The sequence below is a fragment of the Protopterus annectens genome, chromosome 8.part0, assembly GCF_019279795.1.
Source record: "Protopterus annectens isolate FY-2018-M chromosome 8.part0, PAN1.0, whole genome shotgun sequence".
Lineage (NCBI taxonomy): Eukaryota > Metazoa > Chordata > Ceratodontiformes > Protopteridae > Protopterus > Protopterus annectens.
The window spans coordinates 277,890,244-277,911,982 of record NC_056741.1 but is presented as its reverse complement, the minus strand read 5'-3'; positions in this window follow the sequence as shown (position 1 = coordinate 277,911,982).

The window sequence follows — 21,739 nt, the reverse complement described above, 5'->3', positions numbered from 1 at the left end:
TGGGAAGTTTTCTCCCAGAACCTTTTCAAGGGATTCCAGACTCAGATACCACAACCTGCAACTCCTCCAGTGCAGGCCTTAGCAGTATCAGAGGAAGAATATTCCTCCTCTGAAGAATCCTTGACCTTCCCCTAAAGATTTTATCACTCCTGAGAAAGAGGATCCCATCAATCCTGAATCTCCAGGAGAAGAATTTACCTTTCGGGATACTATTTCCCTCTTGAGGGAACATTTCAACTGGCAAGCCTTGGGTGTTTCTGACACAAAGGAAAGGTACTTTGACTTATTACAAATGGGACAGCCCTCCCTGGCTGCTGTACCGCCATTATTCCTGGCCTTTCAAGATGCCTTTCTGGCTGCATCACAGACCCCTGGTTCCCAACCCCCAGCTTTGAAACATCCAGACAGGCACTATAAAGTACCCTAGGATACTCAGTTTCTGTTTAAAAACCATCCTGTGGATCCAGCAGTTTCTGCTGATAAATCCTGCAGACAGCTACCTTCATCTGCTCTTTACCCTACTGACAAGGACAGCAAATTCATGGATAGGCTAGGCAAGAAGGTCTATACCTCCTCCACTCTTGCTATTATAGCCCTTAATTACCAAAGATCCATAGCTAGGTATGTCTTGGATACCCTTTCCAAAGCTTCTACTCTCCTTTCTGATGTACCAGAATCACCAGCTAAGACACAACTTAACACCCTCCTTTCCACAGCATCTCAGGTGACTAGGCATGCCATCAAGTGCAGCTATGATGCTGTGAAAGCTTCCTCTGCAGCTTTGGCTTCTGTTCTGAGGAGATATTCCTGAGTGAGACTTCAGCCCCTTCCTATGGATGTGCAAACCAAACTGTTAGATGCAGCTCTGGATATCAAGGCTCTCTTTGGACAAGCTTCAGCAGAACTCCTCAAATCCCTTCCAGAAAAGGGAAAGGAATTACAAAATCTGAAGCACTTACTGGTGTCATCTATCCCCAGGTTTCATAGGAATTATCCAGAATGGACTTCCTTTGTTAGGAGACAGTCCAACCATCCTGCCTCACCACAGGCAAAGGGACGAAGGTAAGCTAGGAAAAACTCCCCTCCTAGATTCCCTTCCACACCCTCCTCCACTTCCTTTTGGAGTCATTCTGAACAAGCCAGACCACCTCCACTGTGACTTAAAACCTCTACATCCCAACACACCCCTCTCCCTTCATCTCACCCTTTCCCTCCCCTCTTGGCAGAAGATGACATCAGAAAATGGGGTCCTCTCCATCATTCAGAGAGGTTACTTTATGACTTGGTGGACTCTGCCCCCCTTCCAGGGGATTCCACAACCTCCATCAAACCAGATTCATCTATTCCCAACAATTCTCCAACAATTACAGGCTCAGGGCACCATATAAAGGGTACCTACTCTAAAAAGAAACAACGGTTTTTAACTTAAGAATGTTTCTGGTACCAAGGAAAGATCGTCCTTGGAGACTAATTCTGGACTTATCTGTTCTCAATCTTTTCCTCAAGGTACCTACATTGAAAATGCTGACTTTACATCTGCTCTTATCCCTTGTACCAAACCAGGCCTTCATGGTAGCTCTGGATTTGAGGGATGCCTACCTACACATTCCTATACACCCAGACTACATGAAATGTCTACACTTTTCAGTAGGTTCCTTGCATTTTCAATTTTCTGCATTACCCTTTGGGCTCTCCACAGCACCTTCAGTGTTTAGAAAGTGCCTAGGCCCAGTGATTGCTCACTGCAGAACTCAGGGCATTGAAATATACTCATATCTAGATGACCTGTTAATTCCTCACCAGGACCATCATACCCTCCACCACCATTTAAAAAAGGTGACCACTACCCTAGCACAGTTAAGATTCACTGTAAACAAGGAAAAATCCCACCTCACCCCCACTCAAGACCTAATCTTCTTGGGGTGCAGGATCAGAACAGACAGGATGAAGGCCTTTATTCCAAATCAGGGGATAATAGACCTCTCCCTCTACTTCAACAATCGTGTCACTCTAACTTACTTACCAGCCAGGGAATTCCCAAGAATGTTAGGTCACATGGCATCCATGATACCCATGCTACATCTGGCAAGACTTTATATGAGAAAGATCCAGTGGGTTCTGAAGATCTGTGGAGGCAACACTCACTCTCCTGATACCCCTCTTCCCCTCCTACCATGCCTGAAGAAAGAACTACAATGGTGGATTACCACCATCAGTCTCAACCAGGGAACCCCCTTACAGGTAACTCCCCTTACAGCAGACCTTTACAGATGCCTTAGATATAGGGTGGGGAGCAGTGCTACTGCACAACCACAAACAAAACTCTGTGCTGGGGAAATGGTTTATACTCGAGACCATATCAACATCAAAGAAATGAGAGCACTTTCTTCTAGCCCTACAGACCTTCAAACTAGCCCTACTTCCTGGCACTCTGAAAGTAATCACAGACAATTTGACTGTCCTGTGGTACATAAACAAATGGGGGGGTGGGCAAGATCATACACTCTTTGCAGTCTAGCCACACAGATCTGGACCTGAGCATCATCACTTCACATTCACCTGCTAGCAATGTACATTCATTCAATAGAGAATGTTATGGCAGACACTGTCAGCAGAACTTCAGCACCCTCTCACGAATGGATGCTTCACAGAAAGATGTTCCTGGATATTATTCACAAGTGGGGTATTCCACAAGCAGATCTGTTTGCTCCTACCAGAACAGACAAATGCCTCTGTTTTGCACAAAAGATCCACACCCTCAAGCTTGGAAATTGGATGCCTTCTCTTTTTCTTGGGTGGGGATTTATCTCTATGCCTTCCCCCCTTCACACAAATTCAGATGGTCCTTCTGAAAATTCAGAGGGACAAACCAAAAATCCTGCTGATGACCCCTTTTTGGTCAAGACAGCATCCAGGAACACCTCTCTGTGAAGCACCCATTCATGAGAGGGTGCAGAAGTTCTGCTATAATATTCTCTGCCTGAAGGAATGCACACTGCTTGCAGGTGAATATGAAGTGTTGATGCTAAGGTCCAGATCTGTATGGCTAGACTGCAGAGAGGGTAAGATCTCATCTCCTCCTGTTTATGTACCACAAGACAGTCATATTGTCTGTGATTACTTTCAATGTGCCTGGGATCAGGTCTAGTTGGAAGGTCTGTAAGGCTAGAATGTGCCCTCATTTCTTTGATGTTTATATGGTCCCTTTGTCTGAGTACAAACCATTTTCCCTGCAACGTGTTTTGTTTGTGGATGTGCATTAGCACAACTCCCCACCCTATATCTGAGGCATCTGTAAATATCTGCTGTAAGGGGGGAGGTATCTGTAAGGGGATGCCCTGGTTGGCGTCTATATTACATAATCAAACTTTTAAAAGTTTAAATGTCATATGGTTGACACCATATAATCGAACTTTTAAAAGTTCAAAAATGTAATAAAAAAAATAAAGTAAAGAAAAAAACTACCGGAACGGTTTAAGCAGGGGGGGCAAGCCCCCGCCTGCACCCTACACATGGGAGGCTGTGTCCATAACATCACCTGCTCTTTAAATATACCAATTCCGAGATCGCACTACAGTGCAGAAAAGGGAAATCTTCCCATTCTGCACTGTACAGAGATCTCAGTTGAAACGTTCAAACTTTTAAAAGTTCGATCATATGGTGTCGACCATATGACGTTTGAACTTTTAAGAGTGCGACAGTGTAATATAGACCACCCCATTGAGATTGATGGCAGAAATCCACCATTGTAGTTTGTTCTTCAGGCATGGTAGGAGAGTGGGGTATCCAGAGGGTGAGAGTGTTGGTTCCATTGAGTCTTCAGAACCCACTGGATCTTTCTCATATGTAGCCTTGCCAGAGGGAGCATTGGTATTAGGGATGCCATGCGACCCAAAACTCTTAGGAAATCTCTGGCTGGTAAGTAAGGTAGAGTGACAAGATTTTTTGAAATAGAGGGTGAGGTCTGTTATCCTCTGACCTGGTATAAAGGCTGCCATCCTGTCTGTTCTGATCCTGCACCCCAAGAAAATTAGGTCTTGAGTGGGGGTCAGGTGGGATTTTACCTTGATTACAGTGAACCCTAACTCTGCCAGGGTATTGGTCACCCTTTGAAGGTGGTGGTGGAGGATTTGACGGTCCTGGTGAAGTATTAGCAGGTTGTCTAGGTATGGGTATATCTGAATACCCCGAGTTCTGAAGTGGACAATCACTGGAGCTAGGCACTTTGTAAACACCAGAGATGCTGTGGAGAGCCCAAAAGGTAATGCAGAAATTTGAAAATGCAAGGAACCTACTGAAAAGCGTTGGAATTTCCTGTAATCTGGGTGTACAGGAATGTAAAGGTAGGCGTCCTTCAAACCAGAGCTACTATGAAGGCCTGGTTTGGGATTAGTGGTAAGAGCAAATGTAAAGTGAGCATTTTGAAAGTGTGGACCTTGAGGAAAAGGTTGAGAACAGATAAGTCCAGAATTGGTCTCCAAGGACCATCTTTCCTTGGGACCGGAAACATCTTTGAGTAAAAACCCTTGTTTATCTGTTGAGTAAGGTACCCTTTCTATGGTGCCTTGAGCCTATAATTGGTGGAGAATGGAGGGGAAGAGATGTATCTGGCTTGATGGAGGTTGGGGTATCCCCTGGAAGGGAGGCAATGTCTACCAAGTCATAAAGTAACCTCTCTGAATAGTGGAGAGGACAAAGTTTTCTGATGTGATCTTCCACCAGGAGGGTGGGGAAAGGGGGGAGGAAGGAAGACAGGTGTGTTGGGATGTAGAGATTTTGAGTCACAGTGGAGGTGGTCTGGCTTGGACAGACTGACTCTGAAAGGAAGTGGAAGAGGCGGTGTGAGGGAGTCTAGGAGTGGAGTTTTTCCTAGCTTGCCTTCGTCCCTTTGCCTGAGGTGGAGCAGAATGAGAAGACTGCCTCCTAACAAAGGTAGTCCTTTGTGGATAATTCCTGCGATATCTGGGGATAGATGACACCAGTAAATGCTTCAGATTTTATAATTATTTTCCCTTTTCTTGAAGGGATTTGAGGAGTTCTGCTGAAGTTTGTCCAAAGAGAGCCTTATCATCAAGAGGTGCATCTAACAACTTGGTTTGTACATCCATAGGAAGGTGTTGAAGTCTCACCCAGGGGTATCTCCTCAGAACAGAGACAGAAGCTGCAGGTTTTGTGGAGGCTTCCATAGCATCATAGCTGCACTTAATGGAGTGCCTAGTCACCTGAGATGCTGTAGAAAGAAGGGTGTTAAGTTGTGTCTTAGCTGGTGAATCTGATACATCAGGTAGAAGAGCTGTGGCCTTGGAAAGAGTGTCCAAGATGAATCTAGCCATGTGGATTTGGTAATTAAGGGCTCTAATAGCAAGAGTGGAGGAGATATAGACCTTCTTACCTAGCCTATCCATGAATTTACTGTCCATGTCAGTAGGGTAAAGAGCAGATGAAGGGAGGTGTCTGGAGGATTTATCAGCAGAAATTGCTATAACTGCAGGGTCTCCGGGGGGGGGGGGGTCTTAAACAAGAATTGAGTGTACTGAGGTACTTTGTAGAACCTGTCTAAACATTGGGAATCAGGGGCACGTGAAGCAGCCAGAAAGGCATCTTGAAAGGCTGGAAGTAAGGGAGGGACAGCTGAAGGAAAGGGCTGTTCCATTTGTAATAAGGAAAAGTACCTCTTCTTTGTGTCAGAAACATCTGAGGCCTGCCATTTAAAGTGTTCCCTCATAAGAGAGAGAAGAGAGTATCTCCAAAGATGAATTCTTCTCCTGGAGACTCAGGACTGATGGAATCCTCTTCCTCAGGAGTGATAAAATCCTTAGGAGAATCAATCTTTGAGCAGTAGGTCAAGGATTCTTCAGTGGAGGAATATTCTTCCTCTGATACCACTAAGGCCTGCACTGGAGGAGTGGCAGATTGGGGCAACTGTGTCTGAAGGGCCTGAAATGCCCTGAAAAGGTTCTGGGAGAAAACTTCCCACCTAGGAACAGGCTGTTGTTCTGAATGTTACAACATCTGTTTCCTATTCAGAGGAGTGGAGGGCTGGGTCGGTTTAGAAGCTGACGTCTGGGAGGATGGAAGGGTAGGAGTAAGCCCCTTTGACATCATGAACCATGGTCCCCCCCCACCATCAGGACCTGATGGTTGGTTTACCTCAGCGGACGTACTCATCGTTTCCCCCAACATGGCTTCCACTGTGGTTCCTGGCACAGAAATGGAGGTCCGATGAGTTCTTGGGCTTTCATCTGTCTCAAGAGCCTGACTGGACGTCTGAGGTGCAGAGTGGGAATTGGGCCTAATTTTTTTGGCCTTCTTCCGAGGCAGTTCATTGGAAGTGCCTACCCCACCATTCCTAATGCTAGATGCCGAAGTCTTTGATTTTCCAGGTATAATTTCAGTGCAGCCAGATGGCTGTGGAGAGTTTTTGGCAAAAAATATTTCCAAATAGCACAAGACGTATGGTCGTAGGCCTCACCTAAACAAAATATGCACTGATCGTGCATGTCCTTGTGAGGAATTTGTCTCCCACAAGCACACTTCCCCTTTCTAGTGGACATGCATGTTTGAAAACATTCCCTCCCAACCTAAGACTCATGATCAAAAATCATCAATTCAAAAAAATCATCACAAAAAAGAAGTCTCACTGGCCCTGCCCTAAACTAAAACCAACCAAACATCCTAAACCTACTACCCACCCACCAACCTCTTTTCTCCCTTTTCCTTTTTCTCCCTTAAGATTTCACGTGTCCACTTATCTACATAAGTTTGTTCCCTGTTTAAACAGTATGTAAAAGTCAAATTTTTTTTTTCTTTTTTAAATATGTTAATTTGTGCTACTTATTATATGTATGTTTCTTTTCTTCTTCTCTTTTTTCTCCCGGCCTCTACTGAAAATGGACATGTATCCAGCTAGACTAGCCCGGTCAACAAATGTAAAATAAAATAAATAAATAAAATAAACAATAGATAAAAAACCCAACAGGGTACTTATCTGTAGCAGTCGTCTGAATTAAATGAGGAAACTGCTTCCCAAGCTGGTGATCAGGAGTCCGACGTTCACTGTGGCAGAAAAATTCTGAAGTGGGTATGTGCAGATGTCATTTTTATGGCCTACATCAGTTTATGGCTCTGACATCAGACGTCGCACGTACCCCCTGCTCCAAAGACTTTGGTATACTGGCCGGATGTCCGGTGCTGCATGCAGCAACCTCCCTACTGTTATGAATACTGAAACATGAGAATAGAAGGACATCAGATATTCAAATGATCACTGCTGCAGTAGCCCAGGCCTGTATGGGTTATATCCTGCATAGAATATAAAAGCTGGCCAGCTTCCACCCACCCAATCCATTAGTCAGCTCAGGAAGAAATTAATAAAAGACAGGTTTGGATACCATGCCCTTCACAGTTTTTGTGGCAACTGAAAGTGAGGCAGAACCCTGACAGGACACTACTAGGGAAAAAATATACCAAAAAACAAGAGGGATGAAGGGAAGGAGCAGCTACTGCCTCAGTGACCATTTGCACATCTACTGTTATTGGTAATTTTATTTACACAACTGTACTATATTCATATTGATCATTACTGCAGTAGCTTATATGGGTAGATTACCACAGTTGTGTAAAATCTGACAATAACCATGCATGTCCTTCTCTTCCATGTTGAAGTATTCTTACTGTGGGATCCTCCACCTCAGGTAACCAAAACATCCGGCTCCTATGCAAAAGCTTAAGTCTGGTTGCTGCCAGGTGTGTGGGACATCACATGCAGGCTCATAAACCATGGGCCTTAAATGTGACGTCTGCATGCACAAACCTCAGAGCTGACTGCCCAGTCAGACAACAGTGTAAGGAGTACAAGAAAGATGCCCTCTAAAAAGTGTAAATATAAAGAAGGAAGTTAGGTGGGTTGGAATGAATACTGCAACATGGAAGAGAAGGACATAGTACAGTTGTGTACATGTACCATAAATGCAGATGTTCGAGTGTATTCACTGTTGCAGTCATCACACTTGGGTTATGTGCCTGCAGGTAGCCCTCAGTCAGCCCGAATAGCAGAGTCTTGGGATTTCTGCATCGGATGCTGTTGCCTCTTCCATGACGTCAGGTTGTCAGGGGTAGAAAACATGCAGCTGATGCAATTACATCAGTTTTTCTTGCCCAGATGTCAGGAGCCCCCAAAACAGGAAGCAATTACATGGTGTGGAACACCTCCAATAAAAAGTAAATACCATTGCCATAAGATATGGCCAAAAAAGAAGATCGGTAGAAAGTATAGAAAAGTCAGGGGGCTGGAGGGAAGGTAACCAGGACTGCAACAGTGAATACACTCAAGCATCTACATTTATGGTAAGTGTACACAACTGTACTATGTTCTTTGTGTTTCACTGTTGCAGTCATCACACTTGGGTTGATTCCCAAAGCTGAGGAATGGTGGAGGTAGTCAAGAAGTATTAGGGCTGGCTAGCAGGCTTTGCAAGACTGCTGTAGCAAATCTAGCTCTGGATTTAGAAAAGATAGGCAAGTGATATGCTTGGTGAAGTTGTGTACAGAACTCCAGGTTGCAGCTTCCAGGATGTCCCTGGTAGGGACTCCCCTGAGAAATGCTGTAGAGGTTGAGGTAGCCCTAGGGGAATGGGTTCTGATTCCCTGTGTGGTACATTTTCCATGCTGTTTGTAGCAGAAATGGATGCAGTGTGCTATCCATTTGGAGATGGTTTGCTTTGAAATGGCCTTGCCCTCTGCCACTGTAGCAAAGCTGACTAGCAGCTGGTCAGATTTTCTGAAAGGTTTAGTCCTGTCAAGGTAGAACCTAAGTTGCCTGTGCATGTCCAAGGAGTTCAGGATCCTTTCCCCTTTATTGTGAGGATTAAGGAAAAAGGTTGGTAAATGGATGGATTGGTTTAAAGCCACACTGGATACCACCTTGGGCATAAAGAATGGGTTAGACCTGAGGAAACCCTGTCCACATGGAAGATAATGAAGGGTTCCACAGCTGAAGTGATGGCTTGAAGTAAGGCTGTTTTCCAAGAGAGGAATTTTAACTCTGCTGTAGCAGCAGGCTGAAAGGGGGGCAGCATGAGCTTCTCTAGTACAAAGTTAAGGTCCCAGGCTGGAGTGGGAGCTCTCCTCGGTGGGTCTTAGATTGTTAGTTCCTCTCAGGAACTGTTTGACCAGAGGGTGAGAGAAGAGGGGTGGCTCAGTATTGTAATGAGCTGAGATGGCAGAGACATGAATCTTAATAAAAGAGAAGGATAGGCCTTTGTGGAGCAGATCTGCTAGATAATCTAGGATTTGAGGTAAGGTGGGCACAGTTGTGTCCTTTCCCTGAGACTGGCTTCAAGAAAGTACAGTTGTGTACCTACCATAAATGTAGATGTTCGAGTGTATTCACTGTTGCAGTCATTACACTTGGGTTATCCTGCTGGCAGGCGACCCGCAGTCAGCCCAAGTTCCAAAGTCTTGGTCTGGCGTCGGTTGCTGTCGCCTCTTCCCTGACATCAGTGCGCCAGGGGTATAAAAGTTGCAACCGACGCCATTTTCTTCAGTTTTTCTTGCCCCAGATGTCAGGTGCCCCCAGATAGGAAGGCTGGAAAGATAAAATTATGCCAAAAAACATGCATATATTACTAGAAACATTTCCTTCATCTACAAGCAAATACACCACATAGGTTGTATAGAGTTGAGAAGTACAGAAAAGTCCCAGCAATGAAAAGGGGGATGGTGGGTGGGTAACCTGGACTGCAACAGTGAATACACTCGAACATCTACATTTATGGTAGGTACACAACTGTACTATGTTCATCATGTTTCACTGTTGCAGTCATTACACTTGGGTAGAATCCCAAAGCTGAGGTTGGGCGGCTGGGTCTAAATTGGATTTGGAGAGGCTACCAGGCCCTGCAGAACTGCAGTGGCAAAGCCTGCTCTGGATTTAGAGTAGAGAGGTAAGTGGTAGTGCTTGGTGAAAGTGCGCACCGAGCTCCAGGTTGCAGCTTCTAAAATATCTTTGGTTGGTACTCCTCTGAGAAAAGCTGCTGAAGTGGCTGCTGCTCTAGTAGAATGAGGCCTAATGCCCTTAGGCACTGATTTGTCATGTTGTGCATAACAGAAGCGGATGCAGTGGCCTATCCATTTGAAATTATCTGCTTGTAACAGGCTTTCCTTGTGATCCTGCAGCATAGGCTACAAACAGTTGCTCAGTTTTTCTGAAAGCTTTTGTTTTGTCCAAGTAGAATCGTAGCTGTCTGTGTATATCCAAAGAGCGCAGAAGTCTCTCCCCTTTATTCTGGGGATTTGGGTAGAAAGTAGGTAAATGAATGGTTTGGTTCAAGGCCACATTGGAGACCACTTTTGGCATGAATGTTGGGTTTGTCCTAAGAGAGACTCTGTCCTGATGAAAAATGATGAAAGGTTCCACAGCCATTAATGTCTGTAACTCTGAGATGCTTCTTGCTGAAGTTATTGCTAGGAGCAGAGCAGTTTTCCATGATAAGAATTTTAGATCAGCTGTGCTGGCTGGTTCAAAAGGAGGCAGTGTGAGTTTTTCTAAAACAAAATTGAGATCCCAAATTGGTACTGGTGCTCTCCTTGGAGGTCTTATATTTTTTGCCCCTCTGAGGTATTGTCGTAGTAGAAGATGTGAAAAAATAGGAGGTTCCATATTGTAATGAGCTGAAATGGCAGAGGCCTGGATTTTAATTGATGAGAAAGATAGGCCTTTGTCCAGCATTTCAGTTAGGTATTGTAAAATCTGAGGTATATTAGATACAAGTGGTTCGAGCCCTTGTGCCTGGTTCCAAGCACAGAATCTCTTCCATTTTTCTGCATAAGATTTCCTAGTGCTGGGCCTCCTGGCTTCTAAAATGACATCCATAACAGCTTTAGAGAGAGGTGCAGTCTGAGTGGCTACATTATCTGCCATGCTGCCAGATTTAAGGTTCTGAGTTGACTGTGCAGAATCTGATTGTTTTGTTGTGTCAGTGGATGAGGAATTTGAGGTAGAGGCCAAGCTGGGCCTTGAGACAAGCTCTTTAGGATTGGGTACCAGTGCTGGCGTGGCCAGTCTGGGGCAATCAGGATCGTTTTTGGCCTTTCTTGTCTGAATTTTAGGAGTACCTTGGTAAGGAGAGGCATCGGAGGGAAGGCATAGACTGTCAGGCCTTTCCAGCTGAATGATAGAGCATCCACTTTCCATGCTTGAGAGTGATAAGTTCTTGTGCAGAATTTCTGTATTTGGTAATTGTGAGGGGAGGCAAAAAGATCTATGTCTGGGCGTCCCCATTTCCTCGTTATCATGGTGAACACCTGTGGATTTAGTTTCCATTCGTGAGGATCCATGAGATTTCTGCTTAGTTTGTCTGCCAGTGTATTTTTTGTTCCTGGCAGGAATTGTGCCTGCACATGTACTTGATAGGTCAGTGCTGTGTTCCACAAAGTCATGGCTTGCCTGCAGAGGGGGTAGGAATGTGTGCCCCCTTGCTTGTTTATGTACCACATAACTGTGTTATTGTCTGTCTTTATTAATAGTTGTCCTGGATGTAGTAGGCCCTTGAAAGCTGTCAGGGCATTCTGTACAGCTAGCATCTCTTTTTGATTGATGTGAAGATACATTTGTTCCTTGGGCCATGTGCCCTGAATACATTTTCCTGCCATATGTGCCCCCCAGGCATAGTCCAATGCATCCGTTGTTATTGTCTGCCTGGCTGTGGGTAAAGTGAAAGGCTGTCCCTTGTTGTGGTGACAGGCCTGGGCCCACCATCGAAACTCCTGTTGTAGGCAGGGAATTAAAGTTATGATTGTCTCCAGGCTGTGACAATGCTGAGTCCAAACATTTTTTAGATACCATTGTAGTTTCCTCATATGCAGTTTTGCATATGGAATTAGTAGAATGCAGGATGCCATGAAGCCCAGGGCCTGCAGATTTTTTCTTGCAGGGAGCTGGGTTTTTGTTGCCATCATTTGAAAGTAATGAGTCAGTTGCCTTTGTTTGTCTGGCGTGAGATAAGCCATCTGGGCAGTTGTATTTAAGCTTGCACCCAGGAATATTATCTCTTGAGAGGGCACTAGTTTTGATTTCTTTTCATTTGCTGTGTACTCTAGGCAAATTAGCACTCTTTTTACAAATGCCAGATGCTTTAGAAGAATGTCCTTGCTCTCTGCTTGAATAAGGCAGTCGTCCAAGTAGGGATATATTTGAATTCCTTTTTGCCTGCAAAATGCAATTACTGGTGCCAGGCATTTTGTGAAGACCCTGGGCACAGTAGATAAGCCAACGGGCAGTGCAGAGAATTGGTAATGCATTGAGCCTGCTATGAATCTGAGGTATCTTCTGCAAGATTGTCTGATTGGGACATGCAGATATGCCTCCTTGAGGTCCAAAGTAACTAGCCAACCCTTCTTGCCCAGCATGGGCAGAAGTTGATGTAGTGTTAACATTTTGAATTTTGGAACATCCAGGAAAGTATTTAGGATTGACAGGTCCAGTATTGGTCTCCTGGCTTTGTCCTTTCTGGGTACTAAGAAAAGTCTTGAGTAAAATCCTTGTCCCTGTTCTTGCCATGAAACTTTTTGAATAGCTCCCATGTCCATAAGAGCAGCAATCTGCTTTTGTACCTCTGCCCATTGGTTTTGTGGCAGGTCTAGCATACCTTTTGGTTTTGGAAACGTGTGGAAGTGGAACCTGTAACCTTGAGAAACAATATTCAGCACCCATTGGTCCTGGATGATCATGTGCCAATTTTTTGAGAAAAGTGCTAGCTTCCCCCCAGGGGTGCTGTCAAAAGGTAAGTGCTTGGCATTTGCAGAGGGAAGCCATTGGGAATGTTTCCTATAAGGCTGTGATTTGTCTTCCCCTCCTTTGGGGGCTGAAGCACCCCATTGTTTAGGTTGGTAGGAGCCTTGGGGCTGAGATCTGCCGCTTGGGCATCTGTATCTGCCTCTTTGTGGCCTGTCTGACACTGGAAAGGACCAATTTTTTTTGAAGGCCAGTTTCTGCGAAATCTAGGTGGTTGAACCTGTAAGAAATCTTTCACTGTCTGCATTGACTTTGGTTTATCCTCCATTTTCTTTAACACCTCTTCTGCCTTAACACTAAACAAAGTATCATGCTGTAATGGAGCATCCAATAATTTTACTTTAACATGGTCAGGTAAACTTTGTTCTTTCAACCAAGCATGCCTTTGAATAAAAGAGCCTGTAACTGCGGCTCTACAAGAAGCCTCTAAGGAATCAAAACCACATTGCAGAGTATGCTTTCCCACTTGTTCAACTGCATGCAATAAATCCTGCATTTCCTTACTGTCAGGATCTTCTGTATTTGAAATAATTTTCTGTTTTAACAATGACATGAGGTACTGTTGGTATTTAAGCATGTGAAACTGACAGTTTAAAGCTTTTACAGCTAAAGTAGCAGAAGTGTTAACTTTTTTCCCCCATCTGTCCAGAGCTCTTGAATCCCTATCCGAGGGGACAGGATTTTTAGCAGTGGAAGCTTTAACCCCTTTTGGACCCTGAGAAATTGTTTCTGGGTCTGCAGTGGGGTTTTTGTAAAGAAATTTATGAGAGTCAGGGACTCTGTAGTACCTGTCTGGCTTGATTAGTGCAGGGGGTAAAGAATCAGGAGACAGACTGGATTCAGAAAAAAACATCATCAACAATATCAAGCACATGGGGGATAGCCAGGGGCCTGTGCTGAGGCAATAAAAGGAAGTCTCTGAGCCTTTTCTTGGATTCTGAATAATCCTGGCTCTCCCAATGGAAATGCTCCCTCATGGTGTGCAGGGTTTCCCCAAAAGAATAATCCTCAGGTGGAGAGGCTGAAGGTATGAAGCGTCTGAGTTACAGACATTAATGGCTGTGGAACCTTTCATCATTTTTCATCAGGACAGAGTCTCTCTTAGGACAAACCCAACATTCATGCCAAAAGTGGTCTCCAATGTGGCCTTGAACCAAACCATTCATTTACCTACTTTCTACCCAAATCCCCAGAATAAAGGGGAGAGACTTCTGCACTCTTTGGATATACACAGACAGCTACGATTCTACTTGGACAAAACAAAAGCTTTCAGAAAAACTGAGCAACTGTTTGTAGCCTATGCTGCAGGATCACAAGGAAAGCCTGTTACAAGCAGACAATTTCAAAATGGATAGGCCACTGCATCCGCTTCTGTTATGCACAACATGACAAATCAGTGCCTAAAGGCATTAGGCCTCATTCTACTAGAGCAGCAGCCACTTCAGCAGCTTTTCTCAGAGGAGTACCAACCAAAGATATTTTAGAAGCTGCAACCTAGAGCTCGGTGCGCACTTTCACCAAGCACTACCACTTACCTCTCTACTCTAAATCCAGAGCAGGCTTTGCCACTGCAGTTCTGCAGGGCCTGGTAGCCTCTCCAAATCCAATTTAGACCCAGCCGCCCAACCTCAGCTTTGGGATTCTACCCAAGTGTAAGGACTCAGAGTCCTCATAGGGAGGGAGAGAATATCCCTGATCAGAAGAGGAGTCAGAGGAAATAGAAACCTGGTCAGAGGAATCATAATCGGTGTATTGCTTAGGCCTTTTGTCAGGAGGGGGATGGGAACCCCTGATTAAAGTAATTAGGTCTTCGGCCATTTTAAGCATTTGTTTCTTTGGCATGGATGACTGTTCTGGAGAATGCTGTACTTGTTTCCTTGTCTTTAATGGTGTTTTTGACTTTGTCTTTGCTGCTGTAGTGGGCTTAATTGTAAGCTGTGAAGGTCTGAAAACACCCTCAGAAGCCGATGCCTGCTCAGCGGCTCTGGACCCATCTGAGGGTATAGTTTCCGTAGGTGCAATACCTTGAGTTTCCACAGGCCTCAGTGGCTCCACGTGGCTTTTGGTTACGGCCTGTGGCTCTGAGGTAGCGGGTGTCAGGGGCTGCGAAAGCGCCTCACTGAGAACCGGCGACTGGCCTAGAAGAGGCTTCATTGTCGGTTTTGGACCTCGGATGCCTGTCCTTTTCTTATTGTTTTTTATAAATTCCAGTCGTCGGTTGTTCTGACGGCATTATGTAATTAAACCTTCGGCCAAAATAATGTAGAGCAAAATCAAACCGACGTTTAATAGTGCGTTTATTGAATCTAGCACAAAACCGACAACTAGTGACGCCGTGGTCAGGACCTAGGCAAGGTATACAGTAAGAGTGAAAGTCCTTATGAGGTATTTGCTTCCCACAAGAAATACAATTAGTAACTTTTACTGACATCGGTCTGGAGCAAGAAAAAGTTTCCCCAATGGGGTACTTAGCTCTACTGAAGACTTCAGTTCTGAAACTCAATTTTGAAAATCTCAGGAGTCGGCCGACTGGTACTTGCCGAACTGCTTTTGCTTCAGGCACCACGCAGCAAGAAAGACTGAAGAAAATGGCATCAGTTGCAACTTTTATACCCCTGGCGCACTGACGTCAGGGAAGAGGTGACAGCAACCGACGCCGGACCAAGACTTTGGAACTCGGGCTGACTGAGGGTCACCTGCCAGTAGGATAACCCAAGTGTAATGACTGCAACAGTGAAACACGATGAACATCAGTATCTTTTCCACTTTTCTGAATAGGATTTCCTAGTGGTAGGCCTCCTGGCCTCAAGGATGACATCCAGCATCTGTTTGCTGAGGGTTGCGGGTGATGCACTCATGGAATGAGCCAGGCTGCTAGGCTCAGGGTTTGCAACTGAGGGTGCAAAATCTGGCCCTCCTGCTGGGACAGCAGGGAAGGGTCTGATGCAGGTGCCAGGGTGGCACTGCTGTCAGACTGTGTAAAAGTGGGTACCAGTGCTGGCGTGGCCAGTCTGGTGCAATCAGGATTGTCCTTGGCCTGTCCTGTTTGATCTTGAGTAGTACTTTCGAGAGAAGGGGCAGACGGGGAAAGGCATAGATTGAGAGGTTTTCCCATGTAAAGGATAGGACATCCACTTTCCATGCTTGGCTGTGGGAAGTTCTGGTGCAACATTTGCTCAACTGATGGTTCTGGGGGGGAGCAAAGACGTCCACCTCTGGTGTCCCCCACTTGTGGATTAGAAGCTTGAATGAGTTAGGTTCCAGTTTCCACTCATGGGTCCATTAGATTTCTGCTTAAGTAGTCTGCCAGTGAATTTTGTTTGCCTGACAAGAATGGAGATTGCAGGTGCACTTGATTGCTCAAGGCTGTGTTCCAGAGAGCCATGGCTAACCTGTAGAGTTGGTAGGAATGAGTTCCTCCCTGCTTGTTTATGTACCACATAACTGTGATGTTGTCTGTCTTTATCAAGAGTTGTCCTGAAAGGATAAGGTATTTAAAGACTGTCAGAGCATTCTGTACAGCTAACATTTCTTTTTGATTGTTATGCAGGTGCATTTGTCTTGGGCTCCATTTTCCTTGAATGCATTTGCCTGCCATGTGAGCTCCCCATTCATAGTCTGATGGGTCTGTTGTCAGGGTTTGGGTGGTGGGGTGTGTTGAGTGAAAGGGAGTCCCTCGTTGTGGTAGCAGGCCTCTGCCCACCAAAGGAACTCTGTCCTTAGGCAAGGATCGATAGAAATCACTGTTTCCAGGCCCTGAGAATGTTGACACCAGAGACTTTTTAAGTACCATTGAAGTTTCCTCATATGCAGTCTTGCATATGGAATTAGGAGAATGCATGAGGCCATGAACCCTAGGGCTTGGAGTATTTTTCTTGCAGATAGCTGGGTTTGAGTGGCCAGTAGTTTGTCAAATAAACCTGTTTTTCTGGAATGAGCAATGCCATCTGGGAAGTTGTGTTCAAGCTTGCTCCCAGGAATACAATTTTTTGGCTGGGTACCAGATGTGATTTATTTTCATTGATGGTATACCCCAGAGAAGTTAGGAGTCTCTTTACAAATGTCAGGTGCTGAAGTAGCAATTCCTGATTGTCCACCTGAATCAGGCAATCGTCCAAGTATGTGTAAATTTTAATTTTTCTCTGCCTGCAGTATGCAATTGCTGGAGCCAGGCATTTTGTGAATACCCTGGGTGCAGTAGATAAGCCAAAGGGAAGTGCAGAGAACTGATAGTGCATAGAGCCTGCCCTGGAACATATGATATTTCCTGCAAGATTCCCTTTTGGGGATGTGCAGATAAGCTTCCTTTAAGTCTAGGGTGACCAGCCAGGAGTCCTTGGCTAGCATAGGAAGCAGCTGTTGGAGAGTGAGCATTTTGAATTTTGGTACCACCAGGAAGGTGTTGAGATCCAGGACAGGGCGACAAGAGTTTTCTTTTCTGGGCACCAGAAACAGTCTGGAGTAGAAACTGTGTCCCCAATGCTCTGTTGGAACAGGTTGAATAGCCCTAATACTGAAGAGAAATTACTTGCTTTTGGGCCTCTGCCCACTGGTTTGGGGGAAGGTCTGGCAATCTGCTTGGGGTTGGCAGTGAGTGGAAGTAGAATCTGTATCCCTGGGATACTATGTTTAACACCCATCTGTCCTGGGTAATGTACTCCCAGTTTTTTGCATGCAGGGCAAGTTTTCCTCCTAGGGGTGCAAGTACTTGGGCATGGCTGGGAAGGATGAAGGACAAGTCATTGTGAACTTTTTCCATAAGAGGGTGGCTTATCACTCCCTGTTTTTGAGGTGGGAGCACTCCATTGTTTAGATCTGTGCATACCCAGACACTATAGTCTTGGTGGTCTGCTGCTCCTGGGTTTGGACTGAGAAGGTCTGGGAGGGACTGTAAAGGACCAGTTTTTCGAAGGCCAATGGCTACAGAATCTAGGTGGCTGTATCTGTAGGAAATCTTTAACAGTTGCATAGATTTAGCTTTTTCCTCCATCTTTTTAAGAACGTCTTCTGCTTTAGTGCAAAACAAACATTCTTGGTTTAACGGAGCATCTAGTAATTTTGCTTTGACATAGTCTGGCTAGATTTGTTCCTTCAGCCAAGCATGCCTTCTAAGAACAGACCCAATGACAGCAGCCCTGCAAGATGCTTCTAAGGCATCAAATCCACACTGCAAAGTATGTTTTCCAACTTGGTTTGCAGAATGCATTAAATCTTGTAAATCTTTATGTTCTGCACAATCAGGAATCAACATCATTTTTTGTTTAATTTGTTCCATAATATGTTGCTGGTACTTCAACATGTGAAACTGGCAATTTAAAGCCCTGATGGCAAGAGTTGCACAGGTTTATACCTTCTACACCCATCTGTCTAAAGCCATAGAATCCCTGTCCAAAGGGGTAGGGTTTTTGGCTGTAGTAGCCTTAATACCTTTAGGTCCCTGGGAAATGGTCTCTGGATCCACAGTGGGATTTTTAAATAGAAATTTGTGAGAGTCAGGTACTCTGTAGTACCTGTCAAGCTTTCTAGGAGCTGGTGGCAAAGTATCAGGGGTAAGACTGGATTCCATGAAGACATCATATACAATTTCTAGAACAGGGGGGTATAGCTAGAGGCTTGTGCTGAGGTAAGTTTAAAAATTCCCTGAATCACTTTTTGGACTGTGGGTAGTCCTGGCACTCCCAGCAGAAATGCTCTCTGAGGGTATGCAGGGTTTCACCGAAAGAAAAGTCCTCTGGAGGGGAGGCAGAGGGACTAGAACCCTCTGCATCTGAATCCTCATAGGTAGATAAGGGCATGTCCTGGTAATCTGAGGGGTCAGAGTCATCGGACTCATGATCTGTAGAATCAGAAGGAAAATCAATTCTTTGTCTTTTAGAGGGGGAAGGCTGGCTTCCCCTATTTAAAGTAATAAGGGCTTCAGCCATTCTAAGCATTTGTTTCTGTGGCAAGGGAGCTTGAGAATGCATTTGGTCGTCAGTTTCTTAGGCACAGTGCGAACTCTGGGCCTGAGAAATTTGGTAGTTTTATTCAGAAATGAAGTAGTTGGTTTAATATGAATATCGGAAGGTCTGAATACACCCTCAGAAGTTGGTGCCTGTACAGCGGCTCCAGACCCATCCAAGGTACAGACATCCGCAGGTTCCATAGTCGAAGAAGCATCTCGCTGCATACCGGACTCCGAATGGGTCTCAGTAGAGGCCTGCAAATCTGTAGAAGCGGGTATCAGGGGCTGCAAATGTGCCTCACTGAGTACCGGTGGACTGGCGACTAGCTTAACGGAAGCATCGTCGGCAGTTTTGGACCTATGCGGTCTGTCTCTGTCTTTATCCTTACATTTTTTCAGAAGATCGGTAGTTGGATGGCTTATCGTAGCCATTTTGGAATACGGAGAATGAGAGCAAAAGAATTTAGTGACAAAGATAGTCCGACAACGAATAGTTCAGGTGTTGAACAGGGCACAAAACCAACAGCGAGGAACATTGTGGTCTGGGCCTAAACAGGTGAAGCAGTAAGAATCAAAATCTCTGTGAGGTATTTGCTTTCCACAGGCAAGACAATTATTAACTTTTTCTGACATCAGTTAGAGCAAGAAAAAAGGATCCCCAATGGGGTACTTAGCTTTAGAAGACTTCAGGTCTGAAACTCAAATAATGAAAATTTCAGGTAGTGGCTGACCAGCACTTGCAAACTGCTTCTGCTTTGGGCTCCGCTTGGCAAGAAAATCTGATGTAATGGCATCGGCTGCATGTTTTATACCCCTGATGACCTGACGTCATGGAAGAGGCAACAGCATCCAACGCAGAAATCCCAAGACTCTGGCAGATAACCCAAGTGTGATGACTGCAACAGTAAAACATGAAGAACATCTACAGTCATGGTAAGATTTTTACACAAGTAATCTATGTCCTTCTGTTCCCATGTTGCAGTATTCTTACACTGGGAGAGTGCTACAGCTGAAGAAGAGGAAAAGGTGGTGGAAGAAGTAGCAGTTTCCAGTAATCCATGCAGGATTGCCCTTGCAAATCCTGCCCTGGCTCTGGAGACATGGTCCAATTTGTAATGCTTGGTAAAGGTATGTCCAGAGGACCAAGTTGCTGTCTCAAGAATGGTGGCTGTGTCCAGGTCTTTGAGGAAGGCTCCAGAAGAGGCCACAGCTCTTGTAGAATGTGCCTTAACTTTGTAAGGTAAGTCTTTGCCATGGTAACAGTAGCAGAAGGAAATAGTCTTTCGTCTCCAGGTGGATATAGCCTTGCCCAGGGCTCTGAGGTGGACACAGAGCTCATTGGACTTCTAATGGCTTTGGTTTTGTCCAAATAGAACCTTAATTGTCTGTGGACATCAAGGGAGCAGAATACTCTCTCACTGTCATTCAGAGGAGAAGGAAAGAAGGTGAGTAAAAGAATAGGCTGATTGAGGGACAGCTCATTGACCACTTTGGGCATGAAGGAGGGATTGGTGTGAAGGGTCACCATATCTTTGTTTAAGATTGTGTAGGGTGGGGAATGACATGAGTGCTTGTAATTTGGAAACACTCCTGGCTGAAGTAAGGGCTACTAACAGGCCAGTTTTCCATGTGCACATCTCCAGAGAAGCAGAGCTAGCTGGTTCAAAGGGTGCAATTGTGAGTTTCAGTAGTACGCAGTTTAGGTTCCAAGGTGGTGGAATAGGTTTCTTTGGTGGCCTAATGTGGAGAACCCCTTTTAAGAATAGTTTGACATGCAACCTGGAAAGAAGAGGTGGATCCAAAGGTAAGCAGGCAGAAATGGCAGATAAGTGGACCTTCAATGAAGACTAAGAAAGCTCTGATTTTATGAGCTATCACACATAGGCCAGCACTAGTGGAACATCCACTTGGAAGGGGTCCCTTTGCCTTTGGAGACACCATTTGGAGAACTTTTTCAATTTGGAAACATAGGATCTCCTGGTAGTGGGTTTCCTGGCCTCCTGCAAGATAGATAGCACATCCTCCGAGTACCGGTGTCTGAAGAGAATCAAGAGTTTATCACCCAGAAGGTTAAGTAGACCATCTCCAGGTTTGGATGAATGAGAGATCCCTTCTGCTGTGTGAGCAGGTCCACCTTGTGAGGCAACTTTTGAAGACTCTTGGTGCAGTAGATAAACCAAGGGGCAAGGCAGTAAATTGAAAGTGTGAAGAGGGTCCAGCAAAACGCAAATACTTTCTGTAGATTGAGTGGATGAGGATGTAGAGGTATGCCTCCTTCAAGTCCAAAGTGGCCATGAAGGCTTTGGGTGGCAACAGAGGAAGAAGGCTTTGTAGCGATAGCATTCTGAAGGAAGGAATCTTCAGGAAAAGGTTTAGGAAGAACAAATCCAAGATGGGCCATCCTTTTTTTGGCACTAGGAGGAGCCTGGAGTAGAGCCCCTTCCCTTCTTGGCCTGAGGGAATGCTTTCTATGGTCCCCTGGGTGAATAGCTCTTGGATAACCTGAGGAATTAGGTGTAGCTGCTTTTTGAGTGGGAAGAGGATGCCTCATGGAAGGGGTGTTTCCTGCCAGGATATAAAGTAGCCTTTTTCTACTATTGCCCATATCTATTGGTCTGAAGTGACCTTTTCCAGAGGGGTAGACAGTGAGAGAGTTGGGATGAGAGGGGGAGGTGGCTGAGGCAGTCACACATTATTTGTGTCTTGAAAGGGCTGCCTTGTGGTAGGTTGAGAAGGGTCTGCCCTTGGGGAAGATGTCTTTCTAGGCCCTTTTCTATGTCTGGGGCTGGGGCCATTCTGACAGAGGTGGTCTTGACAGGGTAGTTTCTGTAAAATTTGGGGACTGGAGAGACTAGTAAATGTTTGAGGTCCTGAAACTCTTTGCTTTTTTCCTGGATGCTTTTGAAAAGTTCAGAAGACTGTTTGCCAAACAGGAATTTGTTGTCAAGTGGTGCATCTAAGAGTTTGTTTTTAAAATCTTCAGGAAGGGGTTGAAGCCTAAG